Raw genomic sequence first — 5,936 nt, forward strand, 5'->3', positions numbered from 1 at the left:
AAGCATACTCTGTTCCTGCTTCACAGCCCCCGCAATTGCTGGGATCCCAGACTTGTGCCACCAGAGCCACATCTGGAACTGTGTATCTGTGCCACATTTTTCCTATTCACTTAAGTTTGGGGTCTCAACAAGAGATGTGTGAGAGGCTGGCGCCACCCAGAGTCTAAATCTGGGAAGACAGCAGCAGTGGTCCCGCCCCCTAAGACCCCCAGAATAATGACGCTGCGCAGGCGCACTGGAGCTGTTGCGTCGCGACGGCGCAGACAGTGACATCATCAGATGGTGCAGGCAAGGGCCACGTGGAAGACCGACAAAGAAAGACTGAACAAGTATATTTGCTGTGTGCACAAAAAAGATTTCTAGGTGGCTTTGCGTTCTTTTCTTTCGAGATGGTGCTGACGCAAGCGTGTTACGCTGCGGTGGACTTTTCAGCGAGCCGATGCCCTCCAGGCTTCCTCCGAGGAACTCATCCCGAGCGACATGGAGAAGGTAACTCCAGAGCCGCGCGACCCCTGCTCTCTGGCTGCACACTTGAGCATTATCACCCAGTGCTCTTTCTTTAGGTCACAGAGGTCCTGTGGCCCATCCATCACAGTTCTAAAGAAAGCAAACAGACCGACAGATGCTCTATCCAAAGATGAGGAAAGAAGAGTTAGCGCTTGGGGGAGGTTTAGGGAACCTCACAAGTAAAGATATGTGGGGTCCCAGGTTGGCTCTGGAATAGGAAAAGGTCATTAATGGGCGAACGGATGAAACCCTCATGAATTCTTTTATGTAGTAATACTGTGCAAATATCAGTGTCTTACTTTGAATTCTTTGTGTTTTATTTGTGGTCACAGGTACTGTTAGAAGGTAGAAGCTCATTGTAGCATTGCCTAACACTAAAACCGTTTCAAATAAAGGGTTTAAGGTAAAAGTTATACATAAAGTATTTCATGTTGCAGAATAGTTGATATTGCAGGGATTTTTTTTTGATCCATTGTGATAATCTCTGCTTTTCAATTAGTAATATATATATATATATATATATATATATATTTTTTTTTTTTTTTTTTTTTTTTGTCTTTTTACCGGTATCGGGGATCGCACTCACGGCTGCCTGCTTGCAAGGCAATGCTTATGCCGCTGAGCTAAATCCCCAGCCCCTAGTAATATGGTTTTAATGTGTTTTTAGATTCAAGTTTGACTTAAGCCTATCGTGTAACTATTGATACACTCTGCTCTGTTATCTTTTTCTTTCTTGTCTTCTATTAGCTTAATCCTTATTTTCACAGTCACTTTTTTGCCCAGTGTTATTGCATGAATGGGTCAAATCAAACCTGCCGCCTGGTTTTTGAAATACGGCTTTATTAGAATCCTAGGTTTTTACCGCTGGCTCACATTTGCTTTCATGTTTCAGTGGCAGAGTTCAAGTGAGGGACACATCTGGTCGTTCGGAAAGCTGGCTAAATCTGTCTGATCATTCATAGAAAGAGTTTGCCAATTTCTGATGGAAGTTCCATAAGCGTCTTTGTTTAGGTCCCCCATACTATTATTATTAATAAGCATTCCTAGTATTCTGCCCCAGTCACAGATTTCTGACCCTCCAGCAGGGTCAATTCTGCTCCCATCCAGGCCAGAGCTGGGCTCCATGAAGAGCAGCAGTGCTGTGCCTGCAGTGGCTCTGAGCTATGGGCCCTTCTGCTTTGCCTCCTCAGCTCTGGGTCACCACCTTCACTATTGGTGCTTGACCACTTTCTATGTTCCAGGACTTTAAAGGGTCTGTGTGGCATCGTGTGAGCTCCCACTGGAGGGATGCTACTCGTTTTTCATAGAAAAAAAAAACAGGTTTAGTGGGCCAAGTGGCTTGCCCAAGTCCTGTGTTTCTGTCTTCAGTAGCAGTGGCAGGCCCAGGTCTACGCCAAGGCTTTCTGGGTCTCCAGTCCCCATGTTACTGGAGCTCCAGCTGCCTCTGCTGGCTATTCCTGTGTGTTTGTGTGTCTACCCCTGCCTGGGAGAAGCATTAGCAGTTACTCCTAGCCAGCATCACCGCCTTGGGCCTGCATGATGACAATCAACTTGTGTCTATAGAGAAAAAGGTCATTCTGAAAAATCAATGAAACAAGTACTACATGTGAAAAACTGACATTTGGCATTTGAGTTTCATTATGATATCTTCCTTGTTGATTTTGCTTGAATCAAGATATAAAGAAATCTCACATTACATTTGGTGAAACAGTCCTTTTATTTATCCCTTTTCAATTCTTCATTCAGTGACAATATAAATACAGGACTCAGGGTATAGGTCAATTGTAGAATGATTGCCTAGCAGGCACTAGACTCTGGGATTGATCCTTAGTGCTGGATAAACAAATAAATTAAAAGGAGACAGTACAAATATATACAACAAATACAATGTGGATGTACCACAGCACATAATGTGGTTTAGGTGAGTGCATAGCTTGTCAAAAGATGAGATCCCTGGTTTCTTGAAGAACCCATTGTGCTGTGATACAGGCTGAGCTCAGTGCTGTTGGTAGTCCTTCTTCCAACCCTGCCCCACTCATCTGTCTCCCAGGAAGGTCATTGCCCCTGAAGATTAGGGGGAGTCGCGTCCTGTGTTCATGTGGCTTGTCTCCTTTAGAGTAAAGCTCTTTGCATGCTTGTTCTGAAATAGCGGGAGCACCTGGAAATTGCCAACAGCATTAGAGGTGAGAGGCATCTCCAAAGTCCTTCTGCTTGCTTTCCTCAGGTCTGGATCACCAATGGCAGACTGACTTGGAGTGCTGTTTGCAAAGACTGAGGAATTGGATTCTGACAACTCAGTCAAAGGCAGACACAGAAATGTACAACTTGGGTAGAGTCACTAATGGAAGCCTAAAGATAGGCCTTTAAGGCTTCAGCTGTAAGTTTGTGTGTGTGTGTGGGGGGGGTTCAGACAGGCTGAACGAACCTGTGTTGCTTCTTCCAAATTTCAAGATAGAATGATATTTAATTGTTTTGGGTTTCATTAAACATTTTAGTAAAAGCATATTGAGGATACAGCAGACACCATGGTAATAAAGGGGAGTGCTTTGAAAATGCTATTCCACAGACAGAAAGTATAGCTCTCAGTGTGTTGAGCTGTGGTGAATTCAGGGGCAGTGCACTTGATGAAGATTTCAGCCTTGTTGGTGAGGGCAGCAGCAGCCACCAGAAAGGGCAGCACAGCAGATGTCCTAGTTAACTGCTGTGACAGGCCACCCTGGGATTCCTGCCTGAAATCTTCCTCTTACTCCCTCTTCTGCACACCTACACCTCCGTTTGTCCCTGGTTTGTTCAGTTCAGTTGAGCACAGGGTCCTCAGTGTTGCCACCTTCTGCCTTTGGCACGTCCATGGCCACTGCTGTGTGCTCATTGTATTTAGGGACCCTGCTCTCAGGAGAGTATGCATTTCCATGTCAGTTGCTTGGGATCATAGCTCCCTCTACTGTAGGAAATGCTGTTCTCTCTAGCTTGATCCCTATCTAATCATTTCTGTTGTGTTGCCTTGAAAAAGCCTGACAGCCCTTAATAAAAATATTCTCTGCCTCTTCCAGCCTCTGTCTCTCATACTTTATTTATTTATTTATTTTTGGGTACTGGGAATTGAACTCACAGCCTTGTACTTGCCAGGCAGACACTTATGCCGTGGCATCTTGTCTCTCACTGTTACGCCACCTTTTATTTCATTTGTAAAACTGAACACAATATTATATCATCTTGTTTATAGTTTATCTCCCTAACCATAGTGTGAACTCCAAAAATATAGGAAATTAGTGTTTTCTGTACTGTCCTACCAGATGCTGAGTGAATGAATTGCATGTTTGTGAATGAAGAGCAGGATGGTTTGCATTCATCAGATAAAGGCTTGTATTTCCTGTTTTCCAGGTTGCATAGTCCACTTGTGAACACCAGGGTTTCCATCCATAAAAGAGAAGCCAGAGGTGGGGAGAGGTGAGTTGCCAGCTGCCGTCCTGTAGCAGCTCTGTACCAGCATGGGTCTGACCTGTGTGTCCCACTTGTGTGAGCCTTGCTGCTAGCAGCTCAGCATGCACCTGGCCAGAAATTTATCCAGGCCTCTCTACTGGATCATCATCCCTGGAAATTAGCAGTACAGCAGCTTGAAATGTTGCATGCTCTGCACTAGGGACTGGAGTTGGGTTAGGAACCTTCCTTCACTGCAAGGCCATGATTGAGTAAGGGGAGGATTCAGTTGTCCACCATGAATACAGGCTGGGGGAGTTTCAGAGATGTTGAGGTTCTGATAAAGCATAAGCATGGGTGTAGGGCCTCTGTCTGAATGGCTTTTTATTTCTGGAGTGAAATAATTTTGGGGATGGGAAATAATTCATACAGCATAACATGTTCAACATTTTCCATTCGAAAATACACACTGGTTACTTTTTTAAAAATTCAATTTATTTTATTTTTAATCCATTTTATTTTAAAGAGAAAAAAATTCAAAATGCATCAATCAGGGGAACAATGGACATATATTGTGCATTGTGATCCCCAATTCATTAACCTAGAGCACAAGATATCTACATTCAATTGTCCAAACAATGCCAGCACAGATCTTTCTCTTTAATGCGCTCAGAGAAATCAGTACTGTAAGTATCTTAACTACACACACACACACACACATATAGATGTTGTTTTTTTCAGCTCACAGTAGTGAGACAATACAGTGTATGCAGTGTTTACATATGAGTCTTAATTTATTTTACTTAGGAGTGTGGCCTCAAATTACATCCATTTACCTTTAAAAAGCTCCAGTTTATTCTTCTTTATGTCTGAGTAGTACTCAGTGTGTAAAAGCACCACAACTTTTTTTATCCATTCCTCAGTCAGTGAGCATTTAGATTGTGTCCAAGTTCTAGCTATTACAAATTGTGCTGCTGTAAACATGGGTGCACATATATCAATGTGATATGATGTTTTTAATTCTTTTGGAAAGATACTCAGAAGGGGAATAGCTGGGTCCAGTGGTACCTGTAGTCCTAATTTTTTGAGGATTCTCCACACTGATTTTCACAGTGGTTGTGCCAGTCTGCATTCCCACCAACAGTGGAGAAGGGTTCCTTTTTCCCCACCACCCCTCCAGCATTTGTCATTTCTTGATTTCTTGATAATAGCCATTATTTCTGGGGTGAGGTGGAATCACAGTGTTTTTTTAATTTATATGTCTGAAATGACTCATGATGTTGAACATTTCATCATATATATATTTATTTGTTGTTTCTATTTCTTCACCTGAGAAGTGTGTATTCATCTCAGATCCCTATTCTTGGATTGGGTCTTTACATATAGGAGGATGGATTTTTTTGTTGTTGTTGTTCTATGTTCTCAGTGGTCATCCTTTGAGCTATACCTGGCAAGCATTTTCTCCCATATCATGGGAGAAAATCTCTTCACTCTGTTGGTGGTTTCTCCTGCTGTGCAAAAACTTTGTAATAGAATGAGATCCCAGTTGATTCTTTTTGGTAGTTCCTGTGCAATTGTTGTTTTGTTCATAAAGTCTACCCGCACCACTGTGTTTAAGGCTTTTACTTACTTTGTCTACCAGCAGATTTAATGTTTCTGTTTTAATATTAAGATCTTTGATCTACTCTGGTTTTAGCTTAGTGCACAGTGAAAGACATGGGTCCATTTTTAATCTTCAGCATGTGCTGAGCCAGTTTTTCCAGCACCTTTTATTTTATTAAGGAGGCTGTCTTTCTTCCAGTGAAAGAGTTTGGTCCATTTCTAAATGATAAGTTGGCTTAGTCTCTCTGTTTTGGTTTCTTCTAATCTGTTCCATTAATCTTCAGGTCTGTTTTTAGTCAATACCATGCTCTGTTATCACAGTAGATTTATAGTATAATTTTGACCATTTTTTAAATATGGTTACTGAACTGTACATCATGACCTTGAGCATTGCAAAGCATTTTCTTTAC

The 5,936-nt window shown here is 42.3% G+C and overlaps 1 long non-coding RNA gene across 1 annotated transcript; it reads left to right on the forward strand.

Annotated features, from left to right (window-relative positions):
- The first annotated feature begins 221 nt into the window (after positions 1-221).
- Positions 222-3,556, forward strand: LOC134475074 (uncharacterized). The gene is made up of 2 exons (XR_010046030.1): positions 222-489; positions 2,732-3,556. It is a non-coding gene; the product is annotated as an uncharacterized LOC134475074 (long non-coding RNA).
- The last annotated feature ends 2,380 nt before the right edge of the window (positions 3,557-5,936 follow it).

The sequence above is a fragment of the Cavia porcellus genome, unplaced genomic scaffold (assembly GCF_034190915.1).
Source record: "Cavia porcellus strain 051 isolate PalLab524CR breed Dunkin Hartley unplaced genomic scaffold, mCavPor4.1 scaffold_53, whole genome shotgun sequence".
Classification (NCBI taxonomy): Eukaryota; Metazoa; Chordata; class Mammalia; order Rodentia; family Caviidae; genus Cavia; species Cavia porcellus.